The sequence below is a fragment of the Tursiops truncatus genome, chromosome 2 (genome assembly GCF_011762595.2).
Source record: "Tursiops truncatus isolate mTurTru1 chromosome 2, mTurTru1.mat.Y, whole genome shotgun sequence".
NCBI classification, from domain to species: domain Eukaryota; kingdom Metazoa; phylum Chordata; class Mammalia; order Artiodactyla; family Delphinidae; genus Tursiops; species Tursiops truncatus.
The window spans coordinates 12,512,197-12,539,958 of NC_047035.1; the positions used below are offsets into that span (position 1 = coordinate 12,512,197).

Genomic DNA, 27,762 nt, shown 5'->3' on the forward strand with positions numbered 1-27,762 from the left:
ACCACGCCATAGGGCATCCGGCCAAGGGTGGCTCCCTGAGTCTGCCATGTCTCTGTGCTGTACTTAAACCTTGATACTCACCTCCCCTGTCAGCAGGTGGGGAAGAGCCCACACATCCTCACTCTTCTGCCTTTGACAAATTACAGGCGAGCTAGCTGCGATGGGGGTGGGAGGGAGAATATAGGTTGGGACTATGACTCAGGGTTTTCCCTTTGTGACGAGCAGATTGGCACTAAGGGAAGAAACCTTGATCTTGGGCTTGTCAGCACTTTGTTCAAACAAACTGCAACCCAGCCCAGATGCCACAGCTGTAAACCTCTTGGGAACTTTCCGGGTAAATGAATTAGAATTTTATGACTGGCTTGCGTAGAACAGTTCTCCTAACTCCCAAAGTGGTACTTTCAGAACTCTCAAGTGTCTGACGCCTCTCCTACCCTGAGGTTTCAAAAGAACAAAGTTGAGATTTTGCCAGACTGGAATTGGGGTTTTTTTTTGTTTTTTTTTTTTTTTCACTAGTGCATTTTATTTTATTTTATTTTTATTGGAGTATAATTTCTTTACAATGGTGTGTTAGTTTCTGCTTTATAACAAAGTGAATCAGTTATACATATACATATGTCCCCATATCTCCTCCCTCTTGCGTCTCCCTCCCACCCTCCCTACCCCACCCCTCTAGGTGGTCACAAAGCACCAAGCTGAGCTCCCTGTGCTATGAGGCTGCTTCCCACTAGCTAGCTATTTTACATTTGGAATTGGGTTTTAAATGTAAAATTTGATCTTCCCTGTCTAAGGGGAGTTGAAGATGAGGTCTGAGGTGTTTATGGATCCTCCCAAGGTAGCACTGTGGCTGGGGGAGTGCTGAGGGTGGGCTAGGGCCAAGCTTCGTCCTTTAGTTGGGGGCAGGGCTCCTTTGAGGACCCAAGGGAAATGGAGTGTGTGTGTGTGTGTGTGTGTGTGTGTGTGTGTGTGTGTGTGTGTATCCCCGGGATGGGGGGTTGCCAGCTCTTTCGGAGACCACCACATGGCTGCCCTGGCATAAGTATTGTGGGGACAAGTAACTCTGCCCAAGAGAGTCAAGGAAGTGTACCCAGAGACAGGATGGTCATAGTTGAGTTGGGAATCTGGAGACCAGGGATGGGAAATAATTTGTCCAGTGTCACCTTGCCTGTCATTTGCAGAGCTGGGATAAAGCCCAAAGGCGCAGGATTCCTAATCCCAGGAAACTGTGCTGTGCTGTGGAAAGAGACCGCATTTGGAAGCTGAGTGACCTTGAACAGGTCCCTTCTTCTCCGTGGGCCTCACAGAGGAGCGTGATCTGTAGGATTAGTTAGGTGCGCTCACTCATCGTGGGGATAACAAATGAACAACACAGGATCTCAGGCAGACAATGGCGGGAGCTCTGATTCTGGTGCCCGTGTTAACTTTTATATTCTAAGCAGTTTGGTCAGGCTAGTGTTTGTCGGGATAAGGTGAGTCAGGGCATTGAATTGAACTGTCTTTCTAAAGTAGGCTCATTGCATCGGCCTCAGTTCCTTTCACTAGAGTTTGGTTTCACAAGAATTCTGCCCCAACCCAGCTGCAGGGGCAGGCCAAGCCACATCTACTTTGTAAGTCATACAGCTCTGTTCTTTCCACGTTCAAGCTCCATAAAGAGTTGTAAATGGAACAAATGTGGCTGTTAGCATGAGCTCCCTCTGAAGATGAAAAAAAAATTAAAAGGAGATAGGAGACCCTGGTACTTCAGAAGTGGACGAATCACAGAAGGGTTAATCAAATAGAAAGCGATTAAGACAGTAGGAGATAGTGTGACTTGGCTTTTAGCTCTCATGAGGAGGACAGGATCGCCAGGATCGCGTTCCAGGGCAGCCTACTGACCATGAGGAAGAACGTGTGCGGTTCCAGAGTTGAGCCCAGCGAGCCACAGCCACGCTAAGAACCCTGAGACCAGGTGGGGGAGGGAGGAGGGCAAGCCGGTCATGTCCCTCTGGGAGGCTGGGGACAGTCTCCAGGGTGGGAGGTGTTCAGGGCCAGGGCGAAGCACACAGAAAGTCCGAGTGTACTCGGGTCACCATAACAAGCACCACAGACTAGGGAGCTAGGACAACAGACATCTATTTTCTCACAGTTCCAAAGGCTGGAAGTCCAAGATCAAGGTGTAGGCAGAGTTGGATCCTGCTGAGGGCCTCAAGGGAGGGTTCTGTTCTAGGCTTCTCTCCTTGGCTTATAAAAAGTCACCTTCACATCGTCTTCCTTCTATGTGTATCTCTGTGTCCAAACTCCCCCATCTTATGAGGATGCCAGTCACATTGGGTTAAGATCCACCCTAATGACTTCAGTTTAACTTAATCACTTTTAAAGACCCTATCTTCAAAGACAGTCACATTCTGAGGTACTGGGGCTTAAAACGTCAACATATGAATTTTAAGGGACACAATTTGACTTCAACATATGAATTTTGGGGGGACACAATTCAGCCCAAAACACAAGACACAGTCCCTTTTCCTCCGGTAGGGGGACCCATGTGACATGAGAAGCCACTGGGAATGCCATTTTTTGCTCTTATCCTTAATGACCCAGACCTTAGGTGATTTCCCCTAGGAAGCCTTCTTAGATCTTTACCACCCCGTCCAAGCCCATTGGACTCCCTCCCCACCTCCCTTGAGTTCTCCAAACACTTAGCTGGTACCTCTATTGGGGCATTTATCATCATCTACCTTAGACTTAATTAGAAATGTGTCTATGCTCCTGACTTATTGAAACCACATGTCTTAGGCATCTTTGTGTCTCTCTCATATCCCCTGCCTCCTGTCTTGCATATAGAGCAGGTTTGATAATATTTGTTGGCTTGTTGACGGGCCGGCTGTCCAAGAAAGTTGGGTAATAAGTGCTGGATAAACAGGAAGATGCAGTTATTAATAAAACAGCAATGTGCCTTTCCTTAAGAGTCTTTGCACTCGCAGACAAAGTCGAGCTCCTGGATTTATAAAGAAAAGAAGCTCCTTCCACCCTTCTAACCTTGTTTGACCTAAAGGGTCAACGGAAGAATCTGCCAACTGGGTGCTCAGCGTTCTTAAACCCCCAGAGTTCAAAGACGGTGACTCCTCTGGCCAGTCTTGGAGAAACTCTTCAATCATTTCTTGAATAATGGCATTCTTTCGGCCCGGCTCTATGGATACTCCGCCTTCCACCCCCAGTCCAGTGACCTTCTGTCCCCTTGTTTCTTGGCTGAACGTCTGGGTCTGCTGTAGAGCAGAAGCAGTTTCATCAGAGCGAGGGTCCTTCCCACGAAGGCAGAGCCACACAGCCCAGAAAGCCTGACTGTGCGGAAACAGCTGGGTTTTGGCAGGCTGATTTTGAAGAACAATGCTAATAATTGAAAATCACTTTGTTTCAGAATGGTGTATGCAGGATGAGGAATGTACTGTTAGATAAGGCAGGTCACCCATCTTGTTAAGAGAAGACTCATTTGAGGATTTGCTCTGAAATCCCTACCTCTACTTTCCCTCGCCTCCTACCTTTACTTTCTTCTAGTGAAGCTTCCCACCTGGTCCCTGGGAGGCAGGGGTGCCTGGGGATTGGTCCCTTCAGCTCTTGGGATGGTTGCCAAGGGCTCGGGATGCTTGAGTCCTTGGGCCAGTTGCCTTTGCTTTCTCCATTGTGCCTTACACACTTCTAGAATTTTCTGTGTGTGCCCCCAAATGGAAAAGGTTGGGGAGGACTGCTTTAGACTGATGTATTCTGCAGAGATTTCTAGGATCCCAGAGCAGGTTTCTCAATATTTACCTTTTAAAAGGAAACACATTCACTTATTACTCTTGGTGCTCTGGCTTTGGGCAAAATGAACGCCAATATTAGGACTCTGTGGTTCAGTAAAGTTGTAGGGAAATTTGATTACATTCAATGTATTCATCATCTGGACTCTTGTGGTTGCAAGTAACAGAAACCCAGCTCAGAGTTGCTTAAGCAAAAAAATAAATAAAATAACAACAACACAACTGCATGACCACATAATTTATTTTTTCATAACTGAGAAGTCCACGAGTAGAATGAGCCCTGGATGACTGGATCATATCATACGGACTTGGTTTTTTTCTCTCTCCATCTCCTGTCTCCAATACAAAGGCTTCTTCATTCTCAGGGCAGGCTCTCTCAAGAGGTAGCCCCTGGCAGCTGCAGGCTTTTCTCTTACCAGGTTAGCCACACAGAGAGATTGCCTCAATCTTTAGAGCTCTTTTAAAAGGATAAAGTCAGACTCTGTTAGCTAGTTTGGGTCACACGGCCATTCCTAAACTCATCACTGTGACCAGAAACATGTGGGGTTTTGATTTACCAAACCTGCATCACAGGTCCAATGCCGGAGCCAGTAGTGGATGTAGAGCTATCTGGAACACACTTTCCACACTAAAGGTGAGGAAAGATGGTTTCTCAAAGGAAAATCGGAATGCTATTACCTCCTGAAGGGAGTTTGGACGTTGAGTGGGCAAGCGCTATACCTGGCATTCCGGCTTCCACGTGGAAACAGAGGAAATGGAAGGACTCTAGTTTGTTCTGAGCCAACAGTGACAGGTAATGGAGAATGCGCTCCCCAGCTGATTCAGTGTCCTTCATACATGCACTCTTCTGGGACACTGGGGGATGGTCACCAGTAAAGAAGGCAGGGGCCCGGAACTGTCATTTATGCTACCCATCTGTCCTCATGTAGGCAGCTATCCACACTGTCCCTCAGAGACAGCGAACTCTCTTGTTCATTAAAAATTGTCAGGGAGATAATACCATGAAGTCTCTTTATAGAAATATCAGGCTGTTATAATTCTTTGAGTCAAGAAGAAATGCCTAGTACCTCACTTGAATCACTTGTGCTATTGTCTTTCTTATCCTGCCCTTAGGAAAAACAAAAAATAAAAAAAACAAAGAATGGTAGATTAGTACTGTGTATAGCCATCATCATCATCATCGTCGTCATCATCTTCACCATCCCACATCAAAGCACCTGTGTGTCTCTGATTCCATTTTTATTTTAATGGCAGTGATACGTTAATTGGTCATGTACGGTAACTGCCAACACTCACGTGTGCAGAGCTGTTGGTCATTTTTTTATCTCCTGGCCCCTTATCCTAGTAAATCTTAGCAATGGCCTTGGTTTTCTTATCTATAAAATGAGGATAATACCTATCTTATAAGTTTTTCCGTGAGGATTAAAAGAATATATATAAAGCACGTGATGTTAAAATAAGTAAGAGGCATAGCTATATGTAGCCATATGTTCCCTAAGACATGCTTCATGACAGTCATTAACTTCTGCCCTTAAAGAAAAGCCCCCACTGGTCACTTACAAAGTGCGGATAGCTTCTAAGAGCTTTTGAACTGGAATGATGGCCCAGGGATGCACCACTGCTCCATGACCAAGAAAGAAAATCTGAAGAAATTGAATAATGCTTTTCTGGAAAAGGACCATAGTTATGCTCAGGGCATAGTACTGAGATGTCAGAAATAGACTAGAATATTCCCTCCGAGTGTTTAATGGAGAAGCATCCATAGGAAGACCTCAGGGCCAGGGCCAGGATATCTGGACATGATTCCAGTTCTGCCCTTCACTAGCCGTGTGACCTTGAATATGTGTCTTAAACTCTCTGAATCTCAGTTTTCTCTTCTGTAAAATGGGGATAACAATTCCTGACCTGCCTACCTCACAGCATTATTAGTGATGCAGTAGAGGCTTTAGTACCTATAAAATCTGCAGAATTGTTTCCAGAGCATTAAAATAACTTGCTCCATTATATTTATCAGAATACAGTGTACTTGAGGTCATGCTGTCTCAGTAAACCGTGAACTAAACTGGGAAAGGACTTATGCAATATTTTATATACACACAAAATTATATGTAACATATGTAAGCCAGATGTTTATTAACTATGCATATGGGAGAACCCAGCACCCAACCTAAGAACCTGTGGGCTTCTCCACCATCACACCTTGTATCTCCTTTCAAGGTCTTCTGAGACTTGCTTATTTCATTCAATGTTATATTTCTAAGATTCCCATCCATGTTGTTGCGTGTAGCTGCAGTTTATTTTTTGCTTTTGTATACTTTTCCACAATGAGACTCTACTGTATCACAGTTTATTAATTAATTCTTTCATTAGAGGACATTTGGGTTGTTTTTAGTTTTCTGTTATTACAAAGGATATGAACATTCTTCTGAGCGCTATACACCTGTGCTGTAAGGTATGGAAATTTCAACTTTACAAAACAGTGCTTTGTTGTTTCCCAAAATAGTTATACTGGTTTACACACTAAGCAGTGATTAAGATCTTCTCTTGCTCTTCAGTCTCACCAACACTTGGTATTGACAGACTTCTTAATTTTTTGCCAGTCTAGTAGTTGTAAAATGGTAGTTTTCGTGTTCTTAATTGCATTTCCCAGGTTACTAATGAGGATAATCATATTTTAATATATTTATTGGCCACGTGTGTTTCCTCTTTTGTGAAATTGTCTGATCATATCTTTTGCCTGTTTTCCTATTGAATTTTCTTTCCTTTTTGTACTTGTGATTTGTAGAAATTTCTTTATATATCTAGATACTAATCCTTTTCAATTGTATGGGTTGCAAATATCTTCTCCCAATTTATGGCTTATCTTTTCAATATCTTCATGGTGTTTTTTGAGCTACAGACATTCCCAATTTTAATGTAGTTGAATGTTTTTGTGGAGGCTTGCTTGAAAAATCCTTCGCTACCCTAAGATCATAAATATGTTTTCTTATATTGTCTTTTAAAAGTCTTAAGACTTTGCTTTTCACATATAACTCTTGAATCTATTTGGAATTTATTAGTGTATATGGTGAAAAGTATAGATCCAGTTTCACTTTTCTCCATATGGATAATCACCTACCCTAACACCCTTTAATGAGTAGCTCCTCCCCTCCCCATTGCTCTGTAATGTCCCCTCATTTACTTATCAAGTGTCTACACCTGTGTTGTATCTGTGTTCTTGCTACTCTCTTCCATTGTTAGTTTTTGCACCAATACTACTCAGTGTTTATTATTATAGCTCATTAATAAGTCTTCCTATCTAATAAGACAGACTCCTTTTACTTTCTTTTTCAGGAGTGTCTTGGCTATTCTTGGGCCAAGTGCCTTAAAAAAAATTGTTGAAGCCTCATTCTATTGAAAATGGGCACTGTTGTTCATGGGGCCCATAAATTGTTAATGTGACTACATTGAGAACACAGGTTTTGCTTCCATCACTGTAATATTATTGCAGTGGTGACAGTGAGACATGTAACTTTTTTTTTTGAAGAAAAAACTTGTTGAAATTTTGATTGCAATTCAGTGAGTTTTTAGATAAATTTGAAGAGAACCGACATCTTCATTTTATTGAAACTTTTTATCCATGGACATTAAATCTCTTTCCTTTTTGCACATCTTTGTCTAGATTCATTCCTAGGAAGTGTGTATATATGTGTGTGTATATATATATATATATTTTTTTTTTGCTATCTTTATGATATCTTTAAAAATTCAGTGTTTCTTTTGTTGCTAGTATATAGAAACACAACTTATTTTAATATATTGAGCTTATATCTAGATAGCTTGTGTAATTCTCATATTCTTTCCAATACTTTGTAGAGTCTTTTGGGTGATTCTGACAAACACACTGTCTGTGAATAATGAGAATTTTGTTTCTTTTCTTCTCTAATTTTTATACCTTTTATTTATTTTTCATGTCTTATAGCACTGGCTGGTACCTTTAGAAATATGTTGAATATAGGTGTTGACAGTGGAATCCTTGTCTCTTTCCTGGTGGTAAAAAGATTGTGTCTATTCCTCACTAAGAATGAGTTTTGCTGAGTTTTCTTTTTTTTTTAAATAATTAATGGGTATTGAATTTTATCAAATGCTTTTTTACAACTATGAGATAATTATAGGCTTTAAAATCTGCTTTTTTGGGGAATTACAATGATGGATTTTCTTATTAAACCACCTTTCATTCATTCCTAGTATAACTGACTTAGTCATGATATAGTACAATTTGTTTAAAGTAAACTGCTGGATTTGTTTGGCTCATATTTTGTTTAGGATTTTTTTCATCACTGTCTATATATTAAAATGACATGTCACTTTTCTTTTTTAAAATTACTCTTACTGGGTTTGGTATCAACATATTAGCTTGATACAGTGAGATATTCTTCCTTTTCTATTCTCTGGAAGGCTAGAATTATCTATTTCATGGAAAGTTTATTGTAATCTTTCTGTAAGATCATTGAGGTCTGATTTTGTGTGTGTATGTGTGTGTGTGTGTGAGAGAGAGAGAGAGAGAGAGAGAGAAGATTTTTAGCTACTGATATAATTTCTTTAACAGTTATGGACTGTTAGGACTTTTTACTCCTTAAGTCAGTTTGCAATGTTATATTTTTCTTGGAATTTGTCCATTTAAGTTTTCAAATTAATTTGCATGAGCTTTTTCATAGCATTCTTTGCATTATCTTTTAAATCTCTACTGAATCTGTAGTTCTATTGCTAGTCTCATTCTTAATATTTTTGTGCTCTTTAAAAATATGCTAAAGTCATATCTATTTTATTAGTCGTTTCGAAGAACCAGTTTTTGGCTTTGTTGATCTTTATGTTTTTAACTTTTTGCTTTTTATTTCATTAATTTCTGCTCTTATCTTTATTATCTTCTCTCTAATTTTTTTTTCCTTTGGATTTCTTTGTTCCTTTTCTAATTTCTTATGCTGGATGCTTAGCTCATTAATTTTAAACCTTTCTTCTTTCCTAATATTTAAGACTATATATTTTTCTTTGTGTTTTGCAAATTTGGATATGTAGTGTTTTCATTGCTATTAAGTTCTAAGGATTTTCTGATTTATTGTGACCACTTCTTGTGGTCCATGATTTATTTAGTGATGAGTTTTTAAATTTTACATATTTATGGGGGTTTATCTTTTTTGTTGTTGTTGATTTCTACTTAATTGCATTGTCATCAGGGAATATGATTTGTGTGTAACTGATTCTGTGAAATTTGTCTGGAACATGATTTATTCACTTTGTATCCACAATACCTAGCATAATGCCAAGAATGTGGAAGTTGTTTGGTAAATGCCGATCTAATGAATGACAGATGAATCAATGTCTAGTGACCAGGCATTAGAGGAATTATCTCTTTATCCTCAGCCAAGATGTCCAATCCTGCCAGCTACATCTTATTCCAAAATACGCTTGCAAATGCACACTAGGAATATAATGGCCCGCCAAAATTGTCTTCTATCCTGCTCACACCCTTCCTCCTTTGGCCCCAGAAGCAGACACTGAGTGGCTGGGTGAGAGGTTGCTTGCAAAACTGATAGTGTGAGACTATCAGACCCAGTCTTAAGTGTAATAGAATTAGATAATTGCTTTGCACGTATTTCTGGAGAAAAACATTTCTTCTATAATGGTAATAGTTTAAAATATGTGTAAGGTGGCATTTCCTCCAAAGGAAACTCCTGTCTCATTGAGTCCCTGAAAGTAGTTAGGCATGATACCCCCATTTAAAAAAAAGGGAAAACTGGCATAAACCTAGTTAGTGGTGAAGCTGGCATATGAAGGAGAAAATAATTAATTAATAGCTTCTCTGTCTTTTCCTAAGCCCCTGAGAAAGGCCTTTTGAAGATGCCTATTCAACAGGTCTTGAAAGAGGTCCAAAGGGAAATATGAGAACATCCTTATTTCAGGGTAAATCTCAGGAAAGATGGCAATGTTTATACATTACATGAGCATTCGTATATTGTAACAATATTTGCATCATATTATGATAATGTTCATATGCTATAACAATAGTCATGCATGATAATAATGTTTATGTATTGTAATAGACACTTGACATGGGGCCAAACAGAAAGTAGAAGATATAACTCAGTTGTGCTCACCAAGAGCATCAGATAAGAAGCCCTTCCCTATTCAGGCTACTCTCTTACCCTACGTTTTCTCCCTACTTTGTAATAGTCTGTTCTACAAGGTCATGTCCTCATTTTGGATGCTGAGTCAAATTGAGCAGCTCCTGGCCACGTTTATGTCTTTTCCTCTTGCGTCCTCCAGAGGGCCTCCACAGCCCTGCATAGGTAAGAGGTATAGACAGTGAGTGATGAGAGTAGGAAACTCGTCTGGAGCAGAGAGGACTCAGATTTATCAACCTTTCCAGATGGAGGGGACCTCAGACCTTGTTTTTCAGAGGAGGAAACAGGCTGAGAAGAACTTGCCTTGGGGCCACCATTGAGCTAGTGGGAAGTTCTGGACTGGGACCTGGCTTTGAATTCCTAGTTTTTTCTCTTCTTTTAGGAGGTGGGCTTCCTTCCTCCTCCCATCCCTCTCCTCCCCTTCTTCTTCCTCCTACGTTCTGACATGAAGCTGGAGCAATCAACCTTGACTGAGGGCCATTTCTGTGTCGGGCACTGATTTACAGGTTTTACTTACATAGGAGCCTCACAAAACCCCTTGAGTAATGTACCATCACTAGGTCCTTTTACAAATGAGGAAACCAAGGCTTTTAGGGGCTAACAAATAAATAAAAAACAAGAAAAAGACTTGTTTAAAATCACACAGCTACAGGGAGATCAGCTCGGTGGTTTGTGACCACCTAGAGAGGTGGGATAGGGAGGGTGGGAGGGAGGGAGACGCAAGAGGGAAGAGATATGGGAACATATGTATATGTATAACTGATTCACTTTGATATAAAGCAGAAACTAACACACCATTGTAAAGCAATTATACTCCAATAAAGATGTTAAAAAAAAAATCACACAGCTAAAAACCTGGGGGTGGCAGGATTTGAAACAGGTCTGACTCCAAAATCCATATTCTCACCAACCTCTGTTGTCCTTTGAACCTAGTTCACAGAAGTATGAGATGCCCCACATCATAGTCCAGACCTCTTTATTCCTGCTTCCCTACTTCCCTCCCCATCTCTCTATGCCTTCATTTTTCTCCCCCTCCATGCTTGTTCTCCTGATTCTCTACTCCCATCCAGGGACACTCAAGTCTTAATTCCGTTGTGGAGAAGGGAGCTACAAAGGGGATGCGAGCTGTTTGGGCAGAGAGTTAAGCTCCTCAGAAGCACAGGATGCTGCCATATACGTATTCTCTGGGATTTTATTTCAGATCACAGGTCAAGTATGTCTTCAGGTAGGAAAAATTGATAAAATTTAGAATGGAATTCAATGAATATGCTTTGATTTACAGATATTACCTTTATTGGGGTAAAAATACATAACATGAAATTTACCATCTTAACCATTTTTAAGTGTATAGTGAATGGTGTTAAGTATATTCATATTGTTGTGAAACAGAACGCCAGAACTTTTTCATCTTGCAAATCTAGAACTCTATACCCATTAAACACTAACTCCCTTTTTACCGCTCCCCTCAACCCCTGGTAACCACCATTCTGCCTTCTGTTTTCTATGAATTAGACTACATTTAGATACTTCATATAAGTGGAATCATCAATAGGTGTCTTTTTGTGACTGGCTTATTTCACTTAGTATAATGTCTTCAAGGGTCTTTCATGTTGTGGCACGTGTCAGAACTTCTTTCCTTTTAAATGCTGAATAATATTCCATTGTATGTGTAGACTACATTTTGTTTATTCATTCATCCATCAATGGACAGTAGGGTTGCTTCCACTTCTTGGATACTATGAATAATGCTGTAACCACCCACCCATAATGACTACCCCTAATGTGTCCTGACCCACCCATACTGACTACCAGGATACACTTAGGGAAGACCCCAAACCAGGGGAGAGTGGGATCATGGAAGCCTAATGAAGAAAGTCTTTAAAGAAGAAGGGAGAGGGTGACTGCACAAAATGCTGCTGAGAAGTAACAAAGGATAAAGACTAAACCATTGGATTTGACCTTGTGGAAATCATTGGTGACCTTGACCAGAGAGGCTTTAGTAAAATCAAAAGGATGGAAGTCTGATTGGAGCAGGTTAAAGAGAGAGTGGGAGGTCTGGAGGCAGAGCAGCGACTGTAGACAACTACTTCCAGGAAGTCTGTGGCAGAGGGACCCAGAAAAATGCGGTGGTTATGGGGAGAGTTACATTGGGCCATTTGTTTTCATTATTTTTTGTTAGCACTTCCTCCACTACTGCTACTAACTCTTATCAGAAAACCTGATTAAGAATGCAGTTGAAGAAAACCCACAGAATGGGAGAAAATATTTGCAAACGAAGTGACCAACAGGGGTTAATCTCCAAAATATACAAACATCTCATGCAGCTCAATATCCAAAAAAAAAAACAACACAATCAAAAAATGGGCAGAAGATCTAAATAGACATTTCTCCACAGAAGACATACAGATGGCTGAGAGGCACATAAAAAGATGCTCAACATCACTAATTATTAGAGAAATGCAAATCAAAACTACAGTGAGGTATCACCTCACAGAAGTTAGAATGACCATCATCAAAAAATCTACAAACAATAAATGCTGGAGAGGGCATGGAGAAAAGGGAACCCTCCTACACTGTTGGCAGGAATGTAAATTGGTACAGCCACTATGGAGAAAGTATGGAGGTTCCTTAAAAAACTAAAAATAAAGCTACCATATGATCCAGGAATCCCACTCCTGGGCATATATCAGGAGAAAACCATAATTTGAAAGGATATATGCACCCCAATGTTAATTGCAGCAGTATTTATAATAACCAGGACATGGAAACAACCTAAATGTCCATCAATGGAGGAATGGATAAAGAAGATGTGGTAGATATATACAATGGAATATTACTCAGCTGTAAAAAAGAATGAAATAATGCCATTTGCAGCGACATGGATGGACCTAAGATTGTCATACTGAGTGAAGTAAGTCAGACAAAGACAAATATCATATGATATTGTTTATATGTGGAATCTTAAAAAAGTGGTACAAATGAACCTACTTACAAAACAGAAATTGAGTCACAGATGTAAAAAACAAACGTATGGTTACTAAGGGGGAAAGTTGGCGGGAGGGATAAACTGGGAGATTGGGATTGACATAGACACACTACTATATATAAAATAGATGACTAATAAGAACCTGCTATATAGCACAGGGAAGTCTACTCAATACTCTGTAATGGCCTATATGGGAAAAGAATCTAAAAAAGAGAGGAGATATATATATATGTATAACTGATTCACTTTGCTGTACAGTGGAAACTAACACAACATTGTAAATCAACTATATTCCAATTTAAAAAAAAAAAAAGAACCCAACTGAGCAGACTCTTGACCCAACCATTTAACATCAGAAATTAAATTTTTTTTGGTGGGCGGTGGGGGGGCTTAGCTTATTGTGGCTTTAAAAAAAATATGTACATTAAAATTTTCTGATCAAAGCTAACTCAGCTCATCAAGACATAAAACTTGATGCTAATTGCTACAGAACTGCAAAGGGCTAGGACTTTTGTGGGGGTTGACTAAGAACCAATACAAGTTCCCACATGCAGGAGAGGATGACTGGATTTATCTTTCCCTCTCTCTTCCTTTGCCCTCCTCATCATCTCTTCATTTTTTTCTTTTCTTTTCCCCTTTCCTGTTCTTTCTGCTCCCCTTCTCTTCTTCTTCCTCCAGCATCCTTAGCTTGGCACATGATCCTTTTACAAATGGGCTCCTATTCCTCCTTCCCTCCCCTTCACTCACCCACATATGTCTGCTTGTGTTAACTGCTGTTGGGTCCCTGAATGTGCTATGCCTCTCATGCCTCAGTGCCTTTGCACATGCCATTCCCAACCTACTTGTTTTGGCTAACTCCTACTCATTTGTATTAGGGTGCAAGCTAAGCTACTATAACAAAGAGACCTCCAACACACTGGTTTAGATAGGAGAGAATTAAAATTCTCTCTCATGGTACAGTCCAGAGGCAGGTGGTTCAGGGATGGTAGGGTGGCTAGACAAAACTCAATGTGTGGCTTTCACCTCTGGATCCAAGATAGCTGCTCCAGCTCTCACCATCACACCTACATCCCAGCCAGAGGGAGGAGAGAAGTGACAAGGGAACCACACAGTCATTCTTTTAAAGCATGACCCAGAAGTTGTAACACATAATTTTTACTTACATCCCACTGGCCAGAATTTAGTCACATAGCCACACTTCACTGTAAGGGAAGCTGAAAAATTCAGTCTTTAGTTGGGAGAATGGATATTGGAGGGCAATATCCAATTGTGGCAGCCTCTGCCACATCATCTGTCTAGATTCACCCAAATATCTTCTATTCCAGAAAGTCTCTTCTTCCTGGAAGTACCCTCATTCTTTTCTCCGGGTGACACTTACCGTACTGAATTGGGATTATCTGGTCCCTTATCTGTTGCCTGCTAGACTGTAAACAGACATGGCCCACGTGTCATTTATCTTTGAATCCCTAGTACCTACCGCAGTGTTGACTCCCAGTGAATGGGCGTGGTGTAAATGAATCCTCAATAGCTGTGTTATTTGGCCCTGGGATTTGGGCGCTGTGCTCTTCATGGTGGGAGGGAGAGCTAGATTGGTCGGTAGGCCAGCTAGTTGGCTGGCCCCGCATGTAGCTCCTTCACCTCCCTGCCGTCTGAACTAGAGAAATCCAGATGTCTGCTAGTGACCACAGGGTGGGGGATGGAAGAGGGCAGCCCCTACTCCATCAGCTAGATGAACATGCAATCCTGAAAAGTGTTTAATCAGTTCAAATATTTATTTTAGGTTTAAGTGATACAATCCAACTCTTACCAAGTCCAAAGAGTGGTGGGGAGCATGTGTGGCTCTTTCAGTCCTGTGCCGTTTGGGGTGGGGCCCTCACTTCCAGACTCTCAGGACATGTGGCCCCCTCAGCCAGCAGACAGTATCCCTCAGACTCTCTCTCTCTCTCTGGCATCCTCTCCCCTACCTTCAGGGTCCCTACCTGCTTTTCCCCTCTTCCTCCCATCCCCTGGAGTTTCACCTCCTCTTCAGTTGTAGCCTCAGCAGTTATTCTCTGATGTGCTGAGGCCATCGGCTAGTGATGAGGAGCAGGGAGCTTTGGACCATAGAGGGTGGGGGGCAGGAGAGGAGACCAGCAGGGGGGGCTGGTCTCAGGATGAAATATCTATATTCTTTTTTTTTTGACCATTTTATTTTATTTTTAAAATCTTTATTGGAGTATAATTGCTTTACAATGTTGTGTTCGTTTCTGCTGTATAAGAAAGTGAATCAGTTATATGTATACATATATGCCAATATCCCCTCCCTCTTATGTTGGCCTCCCACCCCTCTAGGTGGTCACAAAGCACCGAGCTGATCTCCCTGTGCTATGCGGCTGCTTCCCACTAGCTATCTATTTTACATTTGGTAGCGTATATATGTCCATGCCACTCTCTCACTTTGTCCCAGCTTACACTTCCCCCTCCCTGTGTCCTCAAGTCCATTCTCTACATCTGTGTCTTTATTTCTGTCCTGCCCCTAGTTTCTTCAGAACCAATTTTTTTTGTTTTTAGATTCCATATATATGTGTTAGCATATGGTATCTGTGTTTCTCTTTCTGACTTCCTTCACTCCTCTCTATGACGGACTATATTCCATTGACAGTAATATTCCATTGCATATATGTGCCACATCTTCTTTATCCATTCATCTGTCGATGGACACTTAGTTTGCTTCCATGTCCTGGCTATTGTAGATAGAGCTGCAGTGAACACTGTGGTACATGACTCTTTTTGAATTAAGGTTTTCTCAGGGTATATGCCAAGTAGTGAGATTGCTGGGTCATGTGGTAGTTCTATTTTTAGTTTTTTAAGGAACCTCCATACTGTTCTCCATAGTGACTGTATGAATTTACATTCCTACCAACAGTGCAAGAGGGTTCCCTTTTCTCCACACCCTCTCCAGCATTTGTTGTTTGTAGATTTTTTGATGATGGCCATTCTGACTGGTGTGAGGTGATACCTCATTGTGGTTTTGATTTGCATTTCTCTAATGATTAGTGATGTTGAGCATCCTTTCATGTGTTTGTTGGCAATCTGTGTATCTTCTTTGGAAAAAGGTCGATTTAGATCTTCTGCCCATTTTTGGATTGGGTTGTTTGTTTTCTGGATATTGAGCTGCATGAGCTGCTTATATATTTTGGAGATTAATCCTTTGTCAGTTGCTTCATTTGCAAATATTTTCTCCCATTCTGAGGGCTGTCTTTTTGTCTTGTTTATGGTCTCCTTTGCTGTGCAAAAGCTTTGAAGTTTCATTAGGTCCCATTCGTTTATTTTTGTTTTTATTTCCATTTCTCTAGGAGGTGGGTCAAAAAGGATCTTGCTGTGATTTATGCCATAGAGTGTTCTGCCTATGTTTTCCTCTAAGAATTTTATAGTGTCTGGTCTTACATTTAGGGCTTTAATCCATTTTGGGTTTATTTTTGTGTATGGTGTTAGGAAGTGTTCTAATTTCATTCTTTTATATGTAGCTGTCCAGTTTTCCCATCACCACTTATTGAAGAGGCTGTCTTTTCTCCATTGTATATTCTTGCCTCCTTTATAAAAAATAAAGTGACCATATGTGTGTGGGTTTATCTCTGGGCTTTCTATCCTGTTCCATTGATCTATATTTCTGTTTTTGTGCCAGACCCATACTGTCTTGATTGCTGTAGCTTTGTAGTATAGTCTGAAGTCCGGGAGCCTGATTCCTCCAGATCCATTTTTTCTTTCTCAAGATTGCTTTGGCTTTTCGGGGTCGTTTGTGTTTCCACACAAATTGTGAAATTTTTTGTTCTAGTTCTGTGAAAAACGCCATTCGTAGTTTGATAGGGATTACATTGAATCTGTAGATTGCTTTGGGTAGTATAGTCATTTTCACAATGTTGATTCTTCCAATCCAAGAACATGGTATATCTCTCCATCTATTTATATCATCTTTAATTTCCTTCATCAGTGTCTTACAGTTTTCTGCATATAAGTTTGTTGTCTCCTTAGGTAGGTTTATTCCTAGGTATTTTATTCTTTTTGTTGCAGTGGTAAATGGAAGTGTTTCCTAATTTCTCTTTCAGATTTTTCATCATTAGTGTAGAGGAATGCAAGAGATTTCTGTGCGTTAATTTTGTATCCTGCTACTTTACCAAAATCATTGATTAGCTGTAGTAGTTTTCTGGTAGCATTTTTAGGATTCTCTATGTACAGTATCGTGTCATCTGCAAACGGTGACAGCTTTACTTCTTCTTTTCTGATTTGGATTCCTTTTATTTCTTTTTCTTCTCTGATTGCTGTGGCTAAAACTTCCAAAACTGTGTTGAATAATAGTGGTGAGAGTGGACAACCTTGTCTTGTTCCTGATCTTAGAGGAAATGCTTTCAGTTTTTTTTTTTAATTAATTAATTAATTTACTTTTGGGTGTGTTGGGTCTTCGTTTCTGTGCGAGGGCTTTCTCCAGTTGCAGCGACGGGGGGCCACTCTTCATCGTGGTGCATGGGCCTCTCACTGTCGTGGCCTCTCTTGTTGCGGAGCACAGGCTCCAGACACACAGGCTCCGTAGTTGTGGCTCATGGGCCTAGTTGCTCTGCGGCATGTGGGATCTTGCCAAACCAGGGCTTGAACCTGTGTCCCCCGCACCGGCAGGCAGACTCTCAACCACTGCACCACCAGGGAAGCCCTGGTTTCGTTTTTCACCATTGAGAACAATGTTGGCTTTGGACTTGTCATATATGGCCTTTATTATGTTGAGGTAAGTTCCCTCTATGTGTACTTTCTGGAGGTTATTTTTTTTATCATAAATAGGTGTTGAATTTTGTCGAAAGCTTTTTCTGCATCTCTTGAGATGATCATATGGTTTTTCTCCTTCAACTTGTTAATATGGTTTATCACATTGATTGATTTGCATATATTGAAGAATCCTTGCATTCCTGGGATAAACCCCACTTGATCATGGTGTATGATCCTTTTAATGTGTTGTTGGATTCTGTTTGCTAGTATTTTGTTGAGGATTTTTGCATCTATGTTCATCAGTGATATTGGCCTGTATTCTTTGTGACATCTTTGTCTGGTTTTGGTATCAGGGTGATGGTGGCCTCATGGAATGAGTTTGGGAGTGTTCCTCCCTCTGCTATATTTTGGAAGAGTTTGAGAAGGACAGCTGTTAGCTCTTCTCTAAATATTTTATAGAATTCACCTGTGAAGCCATCTGGTCCTGGGCTTTTGTTTGTTGGAAGATTTTTAACCACAGTCTCAATTTTGTTGCTTGCGATTGGTCTGTTTATATTTTCTATTTCTTCCTGGTTCAGTCTCGGAAGGTTGTGCTTTTCTAAGAATTTGTCCATTTCTTCCAGGTTGTCCATTTTATTGGCATAGAGTTGCTTGTAATAATCTCTAATGATCCTTTGTATTTCTGCAGTGCCAGTTACTACTTCCCCTTTTTCATTTCTAATTCTATTGATTTGAGCCTTCTCCCTCTTTTTCTTGATGAGTCTAGCTAATGGTTTATCAATTTTGTTTATCTTCTCAAAGAACCAGCTTTTAGTTTTATTGATCTTTGCTATTCTTTCCTTCATTTCTTTTTCATTTATTTTTGATCTGATCTTTATGATTTCTTTCCTTCTGCTAACTATAGGGTTTTTTTGTTCTTCTTTCTCTAATTGCTTTAGGTGTCAGGCTAGGTTGTTTTTCTGAGATGCTTCTGTTTCTTGAAGTAGGATTGTATTGCTATAAAATTCCCTCTTAGAACTGCTTTTGCTGCATCCCATAGGTTTTGGTTTGTCGTGTTTGCATTGGCATTTGTTTCTAGGTATTTTTTGATTTCCTCTTTGACTTCTTCAGTGATCTCTTGGTTCTTTAGTAGTGTATTGTTTAGCCTCCATGTGTTTGTGTTTTTTACAGACTTTTTCCTGTAATTGATATCTAGTCTCATAGTGTTGTGGTTGGAAAAGATACTTGATACAATTCAATTTTCTTAAATTTACCAAGGCTTGATTTGTGACCCAAGATATGATCTATCCTGGAGAATGTTCCATGAGCACTTGACACGAAAGTGTATTCTGTTGTTTTTGGATGGAATGTACTATAAATATCAATTTTGTCCATCTTGTTTAATATGTCATTTATAGCTTGTGTTTCCTTATTTATTTTCATTTTGGATGATCTGCCCATTGGTGAAAGTGGGGTGTTAAAGTCCCCTACTATGATTGTGTTACTGTTGATTTTCCCGTTTAATGGCTGTTAGCATTTGCCTTATGTATTGAGGTGCTCCTATGTTGGGTGCATAAATATTTACAATTGTTATATCTTCTTCTTGGGTTGATCCTTTGATCATTATGTAGTGTCCTTTTTTGTCTCTTGTAATAGTCTTTATTTTAAAGTCTATTTTGTCTGATGTGAGAATTGCTGCTCCATCTTTCTTTTGATTTACATTTGCATGGAGTATCTTTTTCCATCCCCTCACTTTCAGTCTGTATGTGTCACTAGGTCTGAAGTGGGTCTCTTGTAGGCAGCATATATATGGGTCTTGTTTTTGTGTCCATTCAGCCAGTCTATGTCTTTTGGTTGGAACATTTAATCCATTTACATTTATGGTAATTATCGATATATATGTTCCTATTACCATTTTCTTAATTGTTTTGGGTTGGTTATTGTAGGTCTTTTCCTTCTCTTGTGTTTCCTGTGTAGAGAATTTCCTTTAGCATTTGTTGTAAAGCTGGTTTGGTGGTGCTGAATTCTCTCAGCTTTTGCTTGTCTGTAAAGGTTTTAATTTCTCTGTTGAATCTGAATGAGATCCTTGCTGGGTAGAGTAATCTTGGTTGTAGGTTTTTCCCTTTCATCACTTTAAATATTTCCTGTCACTCCCTTCTGGCTTGCAGAGTTTTTGCTGAGAGATCAATTGTTAACCTTATGGGAATTCCCTTGTATGCTATTTGTTGTTTTTCCCTTGCTGCTTTTAATATTTTTTCTTTGTATTTAAGTTTTGATAGTTTGATTAATATGTGTCTTGGCGTGTTTCTCCTTGGATTTATCCTGTATGGGACTCTCTGTGCTTCCTGGACTTGATTAGCTATTTCGTTTCCCATATTAGGGAAATTTTCAACTATAATCTCTTCAAATATTTTCTCAGTCCCTTTCTTTTTCTGTTCTTCTTCTCTGACCCCTATAATTCGAATGTTGGTGCATTTAATGTTGTCCCAGAGGTCTCTAAGACTGTCCTCAATTCTTTTCATCCTTTTTTCTTTAATCTGCTCTGTGGTAGTTATTTCCACTATTTTATCTTCCAGGTCACTTATCCGTTCTTCTGCCTCAGTTATTCTGCTATTGATTCCTTCTAGAGAATTTTTAATTTCATTTATTGTGTTGTTCATCATTGTTTGTTTGCTCTTTAATTCTTCTAGGTCCTTGTTAAACGTTTCTTGTCTTTTCTCCATTCTATTTGCAAGATTTTGATTCATCTTTACTATCATTACTCTGAATTATTTTTCATGTAGACTGCCCATTTCCTCTTCATTTGTTTGGTTTGGTGGGTTTTTACCTTGCTCCTTCATCTGCTGTGTATTTCTCTGTCTTCTCATTTTGCTTAACTTACTGTGTTTGGAATCTCCTTTTTGCAGGCTGTATGTTTGTAGTTCCCGTTGTTTTTGGTGTCTTCCCCCAGTGGGTAAGGTTGGTTCAGTGGGTTGTGTAGGCTTCCTGGTGGAGGGGGCTGGTGCCTGTATTCTGGTGGATGAGGCTGGATCTTGTCTTTCTGGTAGGCAGGACCATGTCCAGTGGTGTGTTTGGGGTGTCTGTGACGTAATTATGATTTTAGGCAGCTTCTCTGCTAATGGGTGGGGCTGTGTTTCTCTCTTGCTACTTGTTTGGCATAGGGTGTCTAGCACTACAGCTTGCTGGTCATTGAGTGGAGATGGGTCTTAGCGTTTAGATGGAGATCTCTGGGATAGCTTTTGCTGTTTGATATTACATGGAGCTGGGAGGTCTCTGGTGGACCAGTGTCCTGAACTTGGCTCTCCCACCTCAGAGGCACAGGCCTGACACCCAGCCAGATCACCAAGGCTCTGCCCACCACACGGCTCAGAAGAAAAGGGAGAATAAAAGAAGGAAAGAAAGAAAAAAATAAAAATAAAATGCAGTTATTAAAATAAAATATTCAAAACTATTAAAAATAAAAATAATTAAGAAGTAATTTTAAAAAGAAAACTAAAAAAAGAAAGAAGAGAGCAACCAAACCAAAAAACAAATCCACTGATGATAACAAGTGGTAAAAACTATACTAAAAACAAAAACAAATAAAAAAACGGACAGACAGAACCCTAGGAAAACTGGTAAAGCACAGCTATACAGCTTTACACAAAGAAGCATACACATACACACTCACAAAAAGAGAAGGAAAAATACATATATATCTATACATAAAAGGAAGAGAGCAACCAAATCAATAAACAAATCTACCAATGATAATAAACTCTAAATACTAAACTAAAATAAACATAAAACCAGAAACAAATTAGATGCAGAAAGCAAACCCCAAGTCTACAGTTGCTCCCAAAGGGCACCTCCTCAATTTGGCATGATTCGTTGTCTATTCATGTATTCCACAGATGCAGGGTACATCAAGTTGACTGTGGAGATTTAATCTGCTGGTCCTGAGGCTGCTGGGAGAGATTTCCCTTTCTCTTCTTTTTTCACACTTGGATTTGGACCCGCTGCGCTGCGTGTAGGTTGCCTGAGGGCATCTGTTCCGGCTCAGACAGGACGGAGTTAAAGGAGCCACTGATTCGGGGGCTCTGGCTCACTCAGGCCGGGGGGAGGGAGGGGTACGGATGCGGGGCGAGCCTGCGGCGGCAGACGCCGGCGGGACATTGCACCAGTCTGAGGCGCGCCATGCGTTCTCCCGGGGAAGTTGTCCCTGGATCCCGGGACCCTGGCAGTGGTGGGCTGCACAGCCTCCCGGGAGGGGAGGTGTGGACAGTGACCTGTGCTCGCACACAGGCTTCCTGGTGGCGGCAGCAGCAGCCTTAGCGTCTCATGCCCGTCCGCGCAGAAAGCCACGGCTTGTGCCCGTCTCTGGAGCTCGTTTAGGAGGTGCTCTGAATCCCCTCTCCTCGCGCACTCCGAAGAAATGGTCTCTTGTCTCTTTGGCAGCTCCAGACTTTTTCCCAGACTCCCTCCCAGCTAACCGTGGCTCACTAACCCCTTCAGGCTGTGTTCACGCAGCCAACCCCAGTCCTCTCCCTAGGATCTGACCTCCAAAGCCCGAGCCTCAGCTCCCAGCTCCTGCCCGCCCCAGCAGGTGAGCAGACAAGCCTCTTGGGCTGGTGAGTGCAGGTCGGCACCGATCCTCTGTGCGGGAATCTCTCCACTTTTCCCTCCGCACCCCTGTGGCTGCGCTCTCCTCCGCGGCTCTAAAGCTTCCCCACTTCCCACCCCTCCCCTGTCTCCGCCAGTGAAGGGGCTTCCTCATGTGTGGAAACCTTTCCTCCTTTACAGCTCCCTCCCACTGGTGCAGGTCCCGTCCCTATTCTTTTGTCTCTGTTTTTTCTTTTTTCTTTTCCCTACCCAGGTACGTGGGGAGTTTCTTGCCTTTTGGGAAGTCTGAGGTCTTCTGCCAGCGTTCAGTAGGTGTTCTGTAGGAGTTGCTCCACATGTAGATGTATTTCTGATGTATTTGTGGGGAGGAAGGTGATCTCCATGTCTTATTCCTCTGCCACCTTGAAGTTCTCTCGAAATATTTATATTCTTAATCACCTGCTTGCCTGCTGCTTGTAACTTGTTATGTTGAAAGAGCCATCTGTCACTCCCCTCCCTTGTCCTAGGGTTCCAGGAATAGGTGTATGTGAAGGAAGTGTTCCCCTATGTCACTGTCCATGGTCAAGACCTGGCCTCACCTCCCAGATGTGGGACACTCACTGTTATGTGTTCCCATAGCCCACTGCAGTGCTCTTCACACTGGTTTCTGTTCACCGCCTGCCTTCCCCACTAGCCTGCAAGTCCTAGGAGGGCAGGTGATGGTGGCCCCATTTCAGAGGCAGGGAAGCAAATGCAGGCCAATGACATATACATGGGTGCCCTGGTTAGTTAGTGATGGAGTCAGAAGTGGTAGCAGAGTCTCTGACCCCGGCGTGGGGAGGAGAACATGTGCAGATTCCATTCTCGTGCTCTGAGAGGGACTGGCAGGGAGTGTTTGCTGCTGACGACAGACTGATTGATTCCTTGGGGTGAATTTGCATACCCTGGTAATCTCACAGCCTGCACCAGGCCAAGGGTTTGGTCCTGAGCCTGCAAAATGGATTGGGCTGGTTGTGCCCTAAGGGGTCCTGCTGGTGCCCATTTTCAGGCCAGGAAAAGGTGTGTCTTTTCTTTCCTCTGATGTTCCTCCCTCCTGTGATTGTTGAGAATAAACTTCTTCCTCGTCTGAGATGTACAGCTCTTTATGAGGAAGGGGGAAACATAACTCACTCCATCAGGCCAAGCACATGGCGTGTCAAAGCCTCTGGAGGTTGAGGACACTCTCAAATCAGCCCTGGGCAAAGACCGGGACAGGGATGAGGCCCCGGGCACTAGAGGTGGGGGCCTGGGGCTCTGCTGGGCAGGCACTGTTCCCAGATATCCTCCATCCCATGGCGTGAGACATGGGGCCACCGAAGAGGTGGTTGGCCCAACTGGCTTCCTCTCCTGTCCTCTCCTGTGGTATAACTGACTTCCCCTCTTGCCTTCAGAAAAGTCCAAGGACAAAGTATCTTCATTTCCAATATCATTCACTTCCATGCTCTCCATCACACCAGGCGCTATGTTAGGTGCTTAGGACACAAATGTGAATGAGACCCACTTCTCGTTTTCCGGGAACTCGCGGTTTGGTGGAGGGAGATGGAGCCCTGCACAGCTAATTCTGTTATACAGTGTGAAATGCTATAAAACCAGATGTGTTTAATTAGCACATGTGTGAGTATAAAAGTAGGCTTGACGTGCTCTGTCGCCGAGGTGTAAAAAGAAAGCTGTGTGGTTTCTAAGGAGGGGAGTGAAGTGTTGAGCAGTGGGGCCCCATGATCGTTTCCATGTCTTGGATCATTCTGGAGGTTGTGTTTCACTTGCTTCCAGCGGGAGAGGCTGGAGGCCGGCAGACTAGTACAGAGTTATTCCAACCGTTTAGAGAAAAGACAGCAAGGCCTTGGAATATTTGGGGGTAAGGGATGGAAAGAAAGAATTTGCAGAATTTCCAGGATGTGAATTGTGTGAGAGTAGGGTTTGGGGGGAAGGACTTAAGGGTGGCTAAGCTTTCTAGCCCCAGGTTCAGGACAACGGTGACACCGTGAACTGTGACAGCATCAGGAGAGAAGGGTATGGGGGAGGAATATGCTCAGAGGGAAAGGGGAGCCAGAGCCTATGGGGAGATGCGGTGGAGATGACGTGATTTAAGAGCTATGATATTTATAGACTGCGTTCCTGAACAAGGGATGGTCGGTATTGAAGGAAAAACGTTGTCTTTGCTCCTAATTGGAATCTTTTGCACTTTTTGTCATCACTTTGGGGGCCAGTATTGCCAAGAACTTAGTTAAGATTCAGGGAACTGAGTTAACTCTTAGGCAATCAAAACACCACCAGCAAACTGAAAGGAGGAGAATCTTCTGAAGGTACACAGTGCTCTGGGCCCAGCCGCTGCAGGTGGACATGAGTAATGGCTGAGTCTGTAGCCCCAGGAAAGCATTTTTTAGACTGTGGTTTAGGCTGTGCTGAGAACTTCTTGAATAAGACTCTAAAAATCACAATACTATTGTAACCAGCAGGTTTGATCGTAGAGAATAATCTGGTTAGGGATTGCCAGCTTGATTTTTGAACCCTTAATTCCCTCCTAGACTCTCCTGAACAGCTTCTTAAACTCTGAGTAAGTTGCATGGATAGAGAACCAAACATCACCCACAATAATCTAGCACCTTGCCTCTCGAAGTGTGGTTCCTGGGCCAGCAGACTTGGAACTTAGAAACGCAGAATTGACCAAATTAGTGCCTGCATTTCGACAAGATCCGCACTGATTCATACGCACATTAAAGTTTAAGAAGTACTCGTCTGGCGCAGCAAGTGCCAGATACGGCTTTACACTGGAATCATTTAGGTAACTTTAAACAGCTTCCCAAGCCTCCACCCTAGACTTTCTGATTTAGCCCAGTGATTCTCTTGTGTAGCTAGGTTTGGGAACCACTGACTTGTATAGTTTCAAAAATCCTTCTCTGTTGATGGGCAAACGGCAGGACTTTTGGTAAATGACAATCTAGTTTGAGCTCCATGTTTGTCTGGTTTATAATCACAATCATGGCTAAAGCCTCATGCCCTTTAAAAAAATACCATGTCGGGCTTCCCTGGTGGTGCAGTGGTTGAGAGTCCTCCTGCCGATGCAGGGGACACGAGTTCGTGCCCCGGTCCGGGAGGATCCCACATGCCGCAGAGCGGCTGGGCCCGTGAGCCATGGCCACTGAACCTGCGCGTCCGGAGCCTGTGCTCCGCAACGGGAGAGGCCACAACAGTGAGAGGCCCGCGTACCACAAAAAACAAAACAAAACAAAAAAAAACACAAACATGCCTACATTGGCAATAAGCAGCCTTGTCCCCTTCCTCTCAGGACAATTTGAGGCATGATGCTCAAGAACCCTCGCTCCCACCCCACCCCTGGAACTGCAGTAACGATTCATACGTTGTCAAAAGTTGAATGAGCAAAAACCTTTAAAAAAAAAAAAAAGTTGAATGAGCTTAGCCAGTTCCCTGCCCAGTTTGAAAGCAGCTAGAGTCAGCTGATGTTTACCAAGCACTCTGGATGAAAATAATTACCCAAGAACCAAACAATGTGACCCCCATTATCTTCATACTTTGTTTTTTTGTAGAAGGCACGGCTAGAAGGGCCTTTCGGAGCTCTCCTCCAAGTTCTCGCTTTATGGATAGAAAAATAGAACCCGTGCAGAGGTTGGAAGCTACAGTCCAGCTGGTTTCATCCAGAAGGAGAGGATTTTTAGTTGTTTGGAAAATGGGTCACATATTTGTTGCCTAATTAGAGGCACAAAACGAGCAAGCTTTGTATTCTAAGCTTGATATCAAGGACTGGGACAAATGCTGTAAACACAGAAAAATCTGGTTCCTGGTGACTGCCCAGGACCTATAAGACACGTGGAATGCAGACGTCCTGGGAATTCAACAAGCAAGTTCTCAAATGCTGAGCTCTTTAATTAAGCAGGTGTTTGGGAAGTCTGTCCTGTCTGTGTAGCTTCCAGCCTTCACTGAGGTCGTCTTGATGAAAATTGGCCCCCATCCAGCCCAGCAGCAGGCCTGAAACTGGCTTCAATTGGAGGCGTTGGAATGTGCCTTGTTATTTTCTTCTTTCTTATCAAGCCCCATTAGCTTGAGCGAGGAAGGAACAAAAATGGGCTGGGAAAACATGTTGTTTCACTGGGTAAAAATTTACTACCAAGGAAGTGATTCGGCCGTGTCCAAAAAAGGACTCATGGAGGACTTTGGAAAGGTGCAGTCTTCCGAACGTTTTTCGACAGTTTCTGCCCGTGTCACCCAATGAGAATGTTTCCCTTTGGCTGATGGCCGTTCTCACTCAAGAACAGAGACATTCAGCTGAGGGTGTGTACACAGGTTCACAAAGTCAGCCCTGCCTTATTGACAGTATTGGAAACCAAGCTTCCCCTACCTTTCTTGGCTGTTAGAAACAGCACCTCACTGGGGAAGGGAACTATAATTTCCTGGGCACCTCCTATGCGCCAGGCAATGGTGATGGGACCTGCGAACACGCTGATTTGTGAACTCTCATGGCAGCCTAGGGGGCAGGCTGCTGCAGCTCTATTTTGCAGAGCGTCTGAGCATCCCTGAGATCAATCAACTTGTCAGTAATATTCAGTTATTAAGTGCAGGAGCCTGGATTCACACCCAGCTCTGCCTGCCTCTCAAAGTTCTTATTTTTTTTTACCCAGTAGCCCTTTCTGGGGAAGTCATGGCCCTTTGGTCTTTTTTTCTCTTAAGCTTTAGTGCTGGCAGAATGGCTTAGGAAATGTTCTCCCTGTGGGTGTGGCGGAACCATCAGTTTTTGTTTTGTTTTGCTTTGTTTTACAGTTTTTAAAGGATATTTATTTCAATGAGAATTTGTGTTATGAAAACAGTTTAACTATTTCCCTTGAACTTTTAGGAATGCTGTAATGTAAATGCGTGTAGGTATATAATATGTACATTCAAATATAATAAGTAGCTGGCATACATACGCATATTATTTCTATTCAAACATATTCATGCATATTTATAGCAGTACGTTGTCCATTATACCTGCCGATAGGGATTTTTATATAACAACCTGTGAGTTAACCCTAAGATCATACTTGGAACCATTAGTTTTACGGGGGACAGAAAAATGGGTTGTATGCTGAGAACTAACCCACTCCCAAGGAAGGACATACAATAGGCATAAACCAATAGCATGATAGTCACGATGCCCTGTGAGACCTCCGTCTGATAAGAGAAAGGGGGGACCTGCCAATCACCACTTGCCTCCATCACAGAACTCCTGCTCCAAGGGCTAAACCTTCTAGCAGATTTGTAGGCTGTGGCCTTTTCTCATGCTGTCCCTTCAGTCAGCCTGGAAAGTGGCAGTGGGGTGGGGGGGAGTGGTGGTGGTGGTGGTATGAATTGGGAGATTGGGATGGACATGTATACACTAATATGTATAAAATAGATAACTCATAAGAACCTGCTGTATAAAAAAATAAATAAAATTTAAAAATTTTTTAAAAGATTCTAATTTTATTTTTTTTAACTGTAGTTGATTTACAATGTTGTGTCCATCTCTGCTGTACAG

The 27,762-nt window shown here is 42.0% G+C and overlaps 1 protein-coding gene and 1 non-coding gene across 5 annotated transcripts in view; both read left to right on the top strand.

Moving 5' to 3' along the window:
- FBLN5 (fibulin 5) overlaps positions 1 to 27,762 on the top strand; it is an 82,939-nt gene that overhangs the window by 25,225 nt on the left and 29,952 nt on the right. The gene's annotated exons all lie outside the window — the stretch shown is intronic.
- LOC117311474 (small nucleolar RNA SNORA1) lies at positions 7,155 to 7,289 on the top strand. The gene has a single exon (XR_004525670.1). It is a non-coding gene; the product is annotated as a small nucleolar RNA SNORA1 (small nucleolar RNA).